The following is a 12055-nucleotide window of genomic DNA, read 5'->3' as shown; positions in this document are numbered from 1 at the left end:
TGGGTGGTGGGTGGTGGCTGGTGGGTGGTGGGTGGTGGCTGGTGGCTGGTGGCTGGTGGGTGGTGGCTGGTGGCTGGTGGGTGGTGGCTGGTGGCTGGTGGGTGGTGGGTGGTGGCTGGTGGCTGGTGGCTGGTGGCTGGTGGGTGGTGGCTTGTGGGTGGTGGCTGGTGGCTGGTGGCTGGTGGGTGGTGGCTGGTGGGTGGTGGCTGGTGGGTGGTGGGTGGCTGGTGGGTGGTGGGTGGTGGGTGGTGGGTGGTGGGTGGTGGCTGGTGGGTGGTGGGTGGTGGCTGGTGGGTGGTGGCTGGTGGGTGGTGGGTGGCTGGTGGCTGGTGGGTGGTGGCTGGTGGCTGGTGGGTGGCATTAGGCCAACACCGTATGATTAACGAGGTAAATAATGCCTCACAATATCCCAGAGAACCACTTAACATTTGGCTGACTTCTTACCTCTCGGGCTCTGTTATAAAGACAATGTGTCATGGGTTGCTGGTGCTATTGGCCAACACCCTTGTTTTAATGTCATTTCCACCCTTCTTCTTCCATCAGTTTTTCAATCCGTTTATTTGTCTTATGTTTGCACTGTAGATGTCTGTTTCAACTGTGCAGTATTTCAATCTGTTTTCTGTCGTTTGTAGGTACTATATACACTGCTCAAAAAAATAAAGGGAACACTAAAATAACACATCCTAGATCTGAATGAATTAAATATTATTATTATTAAATACTTTTTTCTTTACATAGTTGAATGTGCTGACAACAAAATCACACAAAAATTATCAAAGGAAATCAAATTTATCAATCCCACGTCTGGATTTGGAGTCACACTCAAAATTAAAGTGGAACAATCCACTACAGAATGATCCAACTTTGATGTAATGTCCTTAAAACAAGCCAAAATGAGGCTCAGTAGTGTGTGTGGCCTCCACGTGCCTGTATGACCTCCTTACCTCGCCTGGGCATGCTCCTAATGAGGTGGTGGATGGTCTCCTGAGGGATCTCCTCCCAGACCTGGACTAAAGCATCCGCCAACTCCTGGACAGTCTGTGGTGCAACGTGGCGTTGGTGGATGGAGCGAGACATGATGTCCCAGATGGGCTCAATTGGATTCAGGTCTGGGGAACGGGCGGGCCAGTCCATAGCATCAATGCCTTCCTCTTGCAGGAACTGCTGACACACTCCAGCCACATGAGGTCTAGCATTGTCTTGCATTAGGAGGAACCCAGGGCCAACCGCACCAGCATATGGTCTCACAAGGGGTCTGAAGATCTCATCTCGGTACCTAATGGCAGTCAGGCTACCTCTGGCGAGCACATGGAGGGCTGTGCGGCCCCCCAAAGAAATGCCACCCCACACCATGACTGACCCACCGCCAAACCGGTCATGCTGGAGGATGTTGCAGGCAGCAGAATGTTCTCCACGGCGTCTCCAGACTGTCACGTCTGTCACATGTGCTCAGTGTGAACCTGCTTTCATCTGTGAAGAGCACAGGGCGCCAGTGGCGGATTTGCCGATCTTGGTGTTCTCTGGCAAATGAAAAACGTCCTGCACGGTGTTGGGCTGTAAGCACAACCCCCACCTGTGGACGTCGGGCCCTCATTCCACCCTCATGGAGTCTGTTTTTGACCGTTTGAGCAGACACATGCACATTTGTGGCCTGCTGGAGGTCATTTTGCAGGGCTCTGGCAGTGCTCCTCTTGCTCTTCCTTGCACAAAGGCGGAGGTAGCGGTCCTGCTGCTGGGTTGTTGCCCTCCTACGGCCTCCTCCACGTCTCCTGATGTACAGGCCTGTCTCCTGGTAGCGCCTCCATGCTCTGGACACTACGCTGACAGACACAGCAAACCTTCTTGCCACAGCTCGCAATGATGTGCCATCCTGGATGAGCTGCACTACCTGAGCCACTTGTGTGGGTTGTAGACTCCGTCTCATGCTACCACTAGAGTGAAAGCACCGCCAGCATTCAAAAGTGACCAAAACATCAGCCAGGAAGCATAGGAACTGAGAAGTGGTCTGTGGTCCCCACCTGCAGAACCACTCCTTTATTGAGGTTGTCTTGCTAATTGCCTATAATTTCCACCTGTTGTCTATTCCATTTGCACAACAGCATGTGAAATGTATTGTCAATCAGTGTTGCTTCCTAAGTGGACAGTTTGATTTCACAGAAGTGTGATTGACTTGGAGTTACATTGTGTTGTTTAAGTGTTCCCTTTATTTTTTTGAGCAGTGTATATATGCTTGTTTCGACCTGGCCATGCTTTCGGATACACCCTAGCTTGATAACCATTGTCCCATTTTTATCAATCTGTTTTTTTTTGTCTTCTGTTTGTGATATAGATATGCCTGTTTCAACTGTACCGTGCTGACAGATAGGCTACCTCTAAAAGTGTTCTTGACATTGTTCCCTTTATCTTTATGTTTTTTGTCTTCTGTTTGTACTATAGATATGCCTGTTTCAACTGTGTCGCTCTCACGTAAATACATCTCCATTTAGTCACGCTGAATCAGCAGATTAATAACAACAAAAGATCTGACCTGATCCCTTTGTCTTATTCCAAACCCTTTTCTCTTTGCTCTAGATGACCAACAATAGCCAGTTGTCACCACGATGACATCATATCAACTATTCACGCTGAGGGAAAGGTGAACTGTTTCCACTCGTCTAAACACAGACTCAAATGTCACCCTATTCCCTATATAGTGCACTACTTTTGTTCACTAAGATGGTCAAAAGTAGTGCACTAAATAGGGAATACGGTGCCATAAGTAGGGAATAGGGTGCCACTTGAAACAGAGCCATAGTGTTCCACAGGCATTATCTGTCACGTCCTGACCTTAGTTCCTTTTTTATGTCTCTATTTTAGTTTGGTCAGGGCGGGAGTTGGGGTGGGCATTCTATGTTTTTGTTCTGTGTGTTGTATTTCTCTGTGTTTGGCCTGGTATGGTTCCCAATCAGAGGCAGCTGTCAATCGTTGTCTTGGATTGAGAACCATACTTAGGCAGCCTGTTTTCCCACTATAGGTGGTGGGTAGTTGTTTTCTGTTTAGTGTGTTGTTTCACCTGACACCTGGACTGTTTTGTTTCTTTCATTCACTTTGTTATTTTGTTTTGTGTGTTCAGTTCTAATAAATTAACATGGACACTTACTGTACCACGCTGCATATTGGTCCGATCCTTCCTACTCCTCCTCAGACGAAGAGGAGATCCGTTACATTATCCCTCTCTCTATGGTTTATAGACGATACAGCAAATTTTGTTACTTTGTTTTAGTGTTCAGTCAGTTGTACATGCTTGAACAATTTGAGAGCTAGGTATTTAATGTTTAGAGTCCCTGTGAATCCATTAGTATGAAGTTGGCACATACTTTAAAAAATGTCTGCACCTTTATAAGGGAGTACAAATAACATTAAGTCTGATCAATCAATTAGAAAACCTTAGAAAATAACATACTCAACACCTTAGCAACGAGCCTAAAACCAAATATGGTCATATCATGTAGCCCAATTGATGCAGAAGGAAGCAACCCCTCAATAATTTAGTAGTCAAGTTAAGTGTGAAACATTAAGTAGAAAATAATAAAGAAAATTAAAGACAGGAACAAGATTCAGTTATATCAGAACTTCTGTTTACAGGTGTTGTATCTTAATTTGACCAGTTTCTCAGAGCAGGAAAATAATCATGCAGCATCAGGAAATATGCATTTTTTGTAGGGGTTGATATTTTTTTAGTTAGGGCAAATTAAGTTTGAAATGTTCAAGTGGAAATTCCAAACTTTAGATGCCTTTTAAACTTTGAATACACTACACATTTGCATTTTCTGAAACAACAAGGTGCTCAAATTAAGATTTAACATCTGCGACCCTAACCCTAACTCTGCTTCTCCAACATACCAGACCAAGAGATAACAGAGAACAGACATTGATATAATGACACAACAGACTGATATAATAGTACAAAGTTATACTTTATTATCTAATAGTCGCGTTTTCGCGCAGAGCATAGAAAAACTCTATTAAATACAGTGCCTTCAGAAAGTATTCACACCCCTTGACCTTTTCCATATGTTGTTGTGTTACAGCCTGAATTTAACATTGATTAAAGTGAGATTGTGTGTCACTGGCCTACACACAATACCCCATAATGTCAAAGAGGAATTACATTATTTTGGTTTACAAATTCATTAAAAATTAAAAGCTAAAATGTCTTGAGTCAATAAGTATTCAACCACTGTCATGCCCTGACCATAGAGAGCCCTCGGGGTTCTCTATGGTGCTTTATTCGTCATATTTCTATGTTGGTGTGTTAGTGTGTTTCCCAATTGGAGGCAGCTGATGTTCGTTGTCTCTAATTGGGGGCCATACTTAAGTTGTCCTTGGTTCCCACCTGTTTGTGGGATATTGTTTCAGTTAGTGCCTATGTGTGCGGTGTACTTCACGTTCGTTGGATGTTTTGTTGTTTTTGTTGTTGCACTGTGAATTAAAATTATGTGGAACTCAGCTCACACTGCGCCTTGGTTCGCTCTGTACGACGAACGTGACATAATATCCCACCAAAAGAAGACCAAGCAGCGTGTTCATGAGGTAAAGGAGTTTTGGACATGGGAGGAGATCATGAGTGGATGCGAGACCCTTGTGGCCGTGGCCACAGAAACCCCAAGGTTTTTGTTGGGGGGGAGGCACATGGAGACGTCGGCTGAGCAGCGGAGAGTGCAAGAGCCCGAATGGCAGGGGGTGGAGGAATTCAATGAGGGATACCAGAGAGAGGTGGAGGCGAGGAGTAGGCTGCAGCGCAGGCGTCCTGAAGAGTGTATCATCAGTCCAGTGCCATCTGTGCCGGTTCCACGCACCAGGCAACCAGTGCGCCTCCCCAGCCCGGTCTGTCCTGTGCCAGTTCCTCGCACTCGCCATGAAGAGACTGTCTTCAGTCCGCTGCCACAGAAACCCCAAGATTCTTTTGGGAGGGGGCACATGGAGCTGGCGGCTGAGCAGAGGGAAGAGCCAGAGACCGTCAGGGAGGCGATGGAGAAGTTGGGAGAGAGAGTGAGGAGAGAGATGTTGGTCAATTGTGTTCTGCTCAACATTCGACCTGAAGAGCCTGTCAGCAGTCTGGTGAAGTCTGCGCCGGCTCCACGCACCAGGCCTCCAGTGCGCCTCTCCAGTCCGGTACGTCCTGTGCCAGCTCCCCGCACCCTCCCTGAAGTGCATGTCAACAGTCCGGTTCCACCTGTGCCGGCACCACGCACTCGACCTGAGGACCGTGTCATCAGTCCAGTGCAACCTGCGCCGATGCCCAGTCCAGGCACGGTGTCCAGTCCCGCTCCCTGGCAGGAACCTCCCTCTGCGCCGGTGCCCAGTCCAGGCACGGTGTCCAGTCCCGCTCCCTGGCAGGAACCTCCCTCTGCGCCGGTGCCCAGTACAGGCACGGCATCCAGTTCCGCTCCTAGGCCGGAGCCTTCCTATACGCCAATGCCCAGTCCAGGCACAGCGTTCAGCCCGGCGCCATGGCCGGAAACGGGGTCTGAGCGACGACCCACAGCAGAGTAGCCACCGACACTAGTCACCCCCCCTACCCTCCCTATTTGGTTTCAGGTTTTGCGGCCGGAGTCCACAACTTTGGGGGGAGGGGGGGGGTACTGTCACGCCCTGTCCATAGAGAGCCCTCGGGGTTCTCTATGGTGCTTTAGGTCAGGGCGTGACTCGGGGGTTCTATTCGTCATATTTCTATGTTGGTGTGTTAGTGTGGTTCCCAATTGGAAGCAGCTGATGTTCGTTGTCTCTAATTGGGGGCCATACTTAAGTTGTCCTTGGTTCCCACCAATATCCCATCTGTGGGATATTGTTTCAGTTAGTGCCTATGTGCGCGCTGTACTTCACGTTCGGTGGATTTTTTGTTGTTGCACAGTGAATTAAAATGGTGTGGAACTCAACTCACGCTGCGCCTTGGTCCGCTCTGTACCACGAACGTGACAACCACTATGTTATAGCAAGCCTAAATAAGTTCAGGAGTAAGAATGTTCTTAACAACTTATATCCCTTTGAGCATTGTGAAGATATTCATTAAACTTTGGATTATATATCAATACATCCAGTCACTACAAAGATACAGGCGTCCTTCCCAACTCAGATGCTGGAGAGGAAGGAAACTGCTCAGGGTTTTCACCATGAGGCCAATGGTGACTTTAAAACAGTTACAGAGTTTAATGGCTGTGATAAAAACTGAGGATGGATCAACAACATTGTAGTTACTCAACAATACTAACCTAAATGACCGAGTGAAAAGAAGGAACCCTGTACAGAATGCACATATTCCAAAACATGCATCCTGTTTGCAATAAGGTACTAAAGTAAAACTGCAATACATTTGGCAAAGACATTAACTTCATGTCCTGAATACAAAGCGTTATGTTGGGGGAAAATCCAACACAACACATCACTGAGACCACTCTTCATATTTCCAGCATGGTGGTGGAAGCGTCATGTTATGATTATGCTTGTCATTGTCAAAGACTAGGGAGTTTTTTAGGATGAAAAGAAACGGAATAGAGCTAAGCACAAGCAAAATTCTAAAGGAAAACCTGCTTCAATCTGCTTTCCAACAGAATCTGGGAGGCAAATTCGCCTTTCAGAAGAACAATAACATAAAACACAAAGGCCAATTATACGCTGGAGTTTCTTACCAAGACGACATTGAATGTTCCTGAGTGGCCTAGTTACAGTTTTTACTTAAAACAGCTTGAAAATCTATGGCAAGAATTTGTTCTTAACTGACTTGCTTAGTTAAATAAAGGTACAAAATATGCAACTTTAGTTGTGGTACAAACATTTGGCTATACTTTCACATGATGCAACTCTAATGATGATTTGAAAAAAAATGCTTGAAGGGCATGAGCTCTGCTTTGTTTTTCGCGCAGGCTGCACACACTTCATCAGTCCCTTATTCACAATTTCACAAAGACTTGATAATGCTTCGAAGTCTATGTCTTTTACGGACAGTGGCAGTTGTGCCCTTAGGCTGAATATAATAATTATAATTCCCTTCCCTCCTAGCTGCATGCTCCAAAGCACCTCTCACTTACATGGTTCTCACAGATACCTCAATTCTCATTAGCCAATCCCTGTCATGTGAAAGGGTTTTTCTCACAGGCTACAAGTGAACACAACTGCGCGTGTCCATATCCAATTCCGAGGTGCATATGGAAGATGTTGGAAGAACTAAATATAGTAGGCCTAGCCTATAGAAAGCTGATGGGATCCTCCTCTTTTTAATAGAGGCCATCACTCTGTTTTCTCAAGCAATTGCATAGCTTATAGGACAATACAACAACCCAAGATTCCACGTTCCAAACAATGAACACAACAACCCGAGACTCCACCTACCACACCTACCAAACCGGTGCGCCTGGCACCCACTACCATACACCGTTCAAAGGCACTTAAATATTTTGTCTCGCTCATTCACCCTCTAAATGGCTCACATACACAATTGAGTGCATGAAAAATGACAGGAGCTCTGTCATATTTCATCACGAGACAACAGAGGGTTCGTTTGAACTTTCCACCATACCATTGGTTCCATTGGCAAAAACCCTGCCCACCCGGTGCACCGAGGGAGCGTCTCTGCCTCCCGCCAGTTGGTACTGCACAAGTACATTGAAGAAGACGGTGGGAGGCCTAGGGGCAACACGGTGTATAACTGACAGGTGTATAACATAGAGCACACAGCCATGCAATCTCCATAGACCAACTTTGGTAGTAGAATGGCCTTACTGAAGAGCTCAGTGACTTTCAACGTGGCACCGTCAGAGGATGCCACCTTTCCAACAAGTCAGTTCATCAAATTTCTGCCCTGCTAGAGCTGCCCCGGTCAACTCTAAGTGCTGTTATTGTGAAGTGGAAACGCCTAGGAGTAACAATGGCTCAGCCGCTAAGTGGTAGATCACACAAGCTCACAGAACAGATGCTGAAGTGCATAGTGTGTAAAAATTGTCTGTCCTTGGCTGCAACCCTCACTATCGAGTTCCAAGCTGCCTCTTTAAGCAATATCAGCACAATAACTGTTCATCGGGAGCTTCTTGAAATGGGTTTCCATGGCTGAGCAGCCGCACACCAGCCTAAGATCCCCATGCGCAATTCTAATTATTGGCTGGAGTGGTGTAAAGCTCGCCGTCATTGGACTCTAGAGCAGTAGAAACACGTTCTCTGGAGTGATGAATCACGCTTCACCATCTGGTTGTTCGACGGACCAATCTGGGTTTGATAGATGCCATGAGAATGCTACCTGTCCCAATGCATAGTGCCAACTGTTTGGTGGAGGAGGAAAAATGGTCTGGGGCTGTTTTTCATGGTTCGGGCTGGGCCCCTTACTTCCAGTAAAGGGAAATCTTACAGCATACAATGACATTCTAGACGATTCTGTGCTTCCAACTTTGTGGCAACAGTTTGGGGAAAGCCCTTTCCTGTTTCAGCATGACAATGCCCGCGTGCACAAAGCGAGCTCCATACAGAAATGGTTTGTCAAGATTGGTGTGAAAGAACATGATTGGCCTGCACAGAGCCCTGACCTCAACCCTATTGAACACCTTTGGGATAAATTGGAAGGCCGACTGCGAGCCAGGCCTAATCGTCCAATATCAGAGCCTGACCCCCACAGCAATGTTCCAACATCTAGTGGAAAGCCTCCCCAGAAGAGTGGAGGCTGTTACAGCAGCAAAGAGGGGACCAACTCCATATTAATGGCCATGATTGTGGCATATGCGACGAGCAGATGTCCACATACTTTAGATCATGTAGTGTGCTTTTTTGCAAAGGCAATTAGTAGAGTATTCTGGAGATTGTTGAATTGAGTTGTAACATTTACTCAAATGTAATACTTTTGCATTCTCTCCCATTCACAGATTGTCCTCCCCACAAGTGATGTCATCGGAGGTATGTTTTCTTTTCACCAATGATGCAGAATATTGTTAAATGTTGTAGTACATTTTCTCTTAGGTGTTCATTCAAACACTGAAAAATAGTGATACTCTAAAGGTATGTTATAAAACTCTTCAGCTGATTAAAGACAAGTGTCCCAAATTGGGGTTCTAAACTGGGTTCTTATTTCAGTTTTTAATCTATTAAATCTTCCAATGAGCGGTATTATGCTGCCCTCCAGTGCATGGTAACACCCCAAAATGTCCGCTGTCCATGTTTAATTTTCAGTGAGGGAGTTCGATGTTGCTAGCTGTATTTGAGCCTGTTCTGTGCCAATTAAGCCACACAAATATGGACCAGTCCACTGTACAGCTATGCAACTTTCTGTGGATATAAGGGTTAATTAGTCAGTTCTTCATGGCCCTCTCTACACTTTTTATCTGGCACAGCCCCCGAAATGTAGCCAGAGGAGAAAGCGGGTAAACCTTATTGTAAAAGTGGCTTCTGTGTTACTCATTGGAATACAAACTATTCCCCATTACATGATTAAGATGACATATTTGAGTCTATAAGAGTAGAACGAAAACAGATGTTCAATTACACCCACCTGGTCCAGAGTTGCTGCTATAGCCCCGTAGTTCCATTAATCACCTTGTTTAGAGTGGCTGCTATAGCCCTGTAGTTCCATTAATCACCTGGTTTAGAGTGGCTGCTATAGCCCTGTAGTTCCATTAATCACCTGGTCTAGAGTGGCTGCTATAGCCCCGTAGTTCCATTAATCACCTGCTCTAGAGTGGCTGCTATAGCCCTGTAGTTCCATTAATCACCTGGTCTAGAGTGGCTGCTATAGGCCCTATAGTTCCATTAATCACCTGGTCTAGAGTGGCTGCTATAGCCCCGTAGTTCCATTAATCACCTGGTTTAGAGTGGCTGCTATAGCCCTGTAGTTCCATTAATCACCTGGTCTAGAGTGGCTGCTATAGCCCTGTAGTTCCATTAATCACCTGGTCTAGAGTGGCTGCTATAGCCCTGTAGTTCCATTAATCACCTGGTCTAGAGTGGCTGCTATAGCCCTGTAGTTCCATTAATCACCTGGTCTAGAGTGGCTGCTATAGCCCTGTAGTTCCATTAATCACCCGGTTTAGAGTGGCTGCTATAGCCCTGTAGTTCCATTAATCACCTGGTCTAGAGTGGCTGCTATAGCCCTGTAGTTCCATTAATCACCTGGTCTAGAGTGGCTGCTATAGCCCCGTAGAATTAATAATCACCTGGTCTAGAGTGGCTGCTATAGCCCCGTAGTTCCATTAATCACCTGGTTTAGAGTGGCTGCTATAGCCCTGTAGTTCCATTAATCACCTGGTTTAGAGTGGCTGCTATAGCCCTGTAGTTCCATTAATCACCTGGTTTAGAGTGGCTGCTATAGCCCTGTAGTTCCATTAATCACCTGGTTTAGAGTGGCTGCTATAGCCCTGTAGTTCCATTAATCACCTGGTCTAGAGTGGCTGCTATAGCCCTGTAGTTCCATTAATCACCTGGTTTAGAGTGGCTGCTATAGCCCTGTAGTTCCATGAATCACCTGCTCTAGAGTGGCTGCTATAGCCCTGTAGTTCCATTAATCACCTGGTTTAGAGTGGCTGCTATAGCCCTGTAGTTCCATGAATCACCTGCTCTAGAGTGGCTGCTATAGCCCTGTAGTTCCATTAATCACCTGGTTTAGAGTGGCTGCTATAGCCCTGTAGTTCCATTAATCACCTGGTTTAGAGTGGCTGCTATAGCCCTGTAGTTCCATGAATCACCTGCTCTAGAGTGGCTGCTATAGCCCTGTAGTTCCATTAATCACCTGGTTTAGAGTGGCTGCTATAGCCCTGTAGTTCCATGAATCACCTGCTCTAGAGTGGCTGCTATAGCCCTGTAGTTCCATTAATCACCTGGTTTAGAGTGGCTGCTATAGCCCTGTAGTTCCATTAATCACCTGGTTTAGAGTGGCTGCTATAGCCCTGTAGTTCCATTAATCACCTGGTTTAGAGTGGCTGCTATAGCCCTGTAGTTCCATTAATCACCTGGTTTAGAGTGGCTGCTATAGCCCCGTAGTTCCATTAATCACCTGGTCTAGAGTGGCTGCTATAGCCCTGTAGTTCCATTAATCACCTGGTTTAGAATGACCTTTGCGTGGTGTTTCTTGGTGATGAATTCCATCTAACTACTGTTTTCACAATAATACCAATAATCTAAGTTGTTGCAGAACATATCAAAAACGTTTTTGTGGGAACTTCAATCAAGGTAAGAGTGATGAAGGACATCAATGTCAATGGTTGGAATTCCACTTTAATATCTTGTAGTTTGGTGGACATTTTTGCAACCACTATGTAGCTGTGTTGAAATGATTTAGATTAATAATAAACTACATTCATCAATCTGACTCCAATATTATGTGAAAGCTATAGGTGTTACACAATTGTTAAGAGGCAAAGGAACAAAAGAGATAATATCTTGCATTCGATGTCCTAGCAATAAATAATTAACCTTAGCTCAGATTTGAGTTGAGTTTGTCTTTGTATATATGAAAATATGAAAATATGAAAATAAAAAAAGATTCCATCTAAAATAGTTGTTAAGTATGCGCAGTAATTTCTGATCTGTAATTAACTATCAATAATACCTACTAAATTATAGGCATACAGTCAATCAAATAATTACTCTGTAAAAACGAGGAATGCATTTACTAAATTCAACTAATAGAATTTATTAGTCTCAAAGGAATTGACACTCCAACAATTAGGGTGTATATGAAATACATGATACATTACAGAATAACACAGAGTATATCATCACCAACAGGCTAAGACTTAAGGTGGTGACACGTCTTCAGTTCTCTAAGAGAAAAAACTAGGTGTGTCTGATACACACAGGAGCTTGGTAGCAAGTTCTCAAAGTAGGAACAAATTCACTGCCCTTTTAACCAAATGCAAGCGGAACGCCCCCACAACCGGAATTCATTCATTCATTTCTTAGTACTTTTTGCTAGTAAAAACAAAAGACAGAAAAACACACCCAGATTCTAATCTAATCACTCAATAGTAATGTTTTGACCAGACAACAGCCTGATAACTAGTCAACCCAACATACCATTTCAATCCAGTCACTTTAAAACTAC

This window comes from Oncorhynchus mykiss, chromosome 13 (genome assembly GCF_013265735.2).
Source record: "Oncorhynchus mykiss isolate Arlee chromosome 13, USDA_OmykA_1.1, whole genome shotgun sequence".
In the NCBI taxonomy this organism is placed as follows: domain Eukaryota; kingdom Metazoa; phylum Chordata; class Actinopteri; order Salmoniformes; family Salmonidae; genus Oncorhynchus; species Oncorhynchus mykiss.
Note: the sequence above shows the minus strand (reverse complement) of the source record.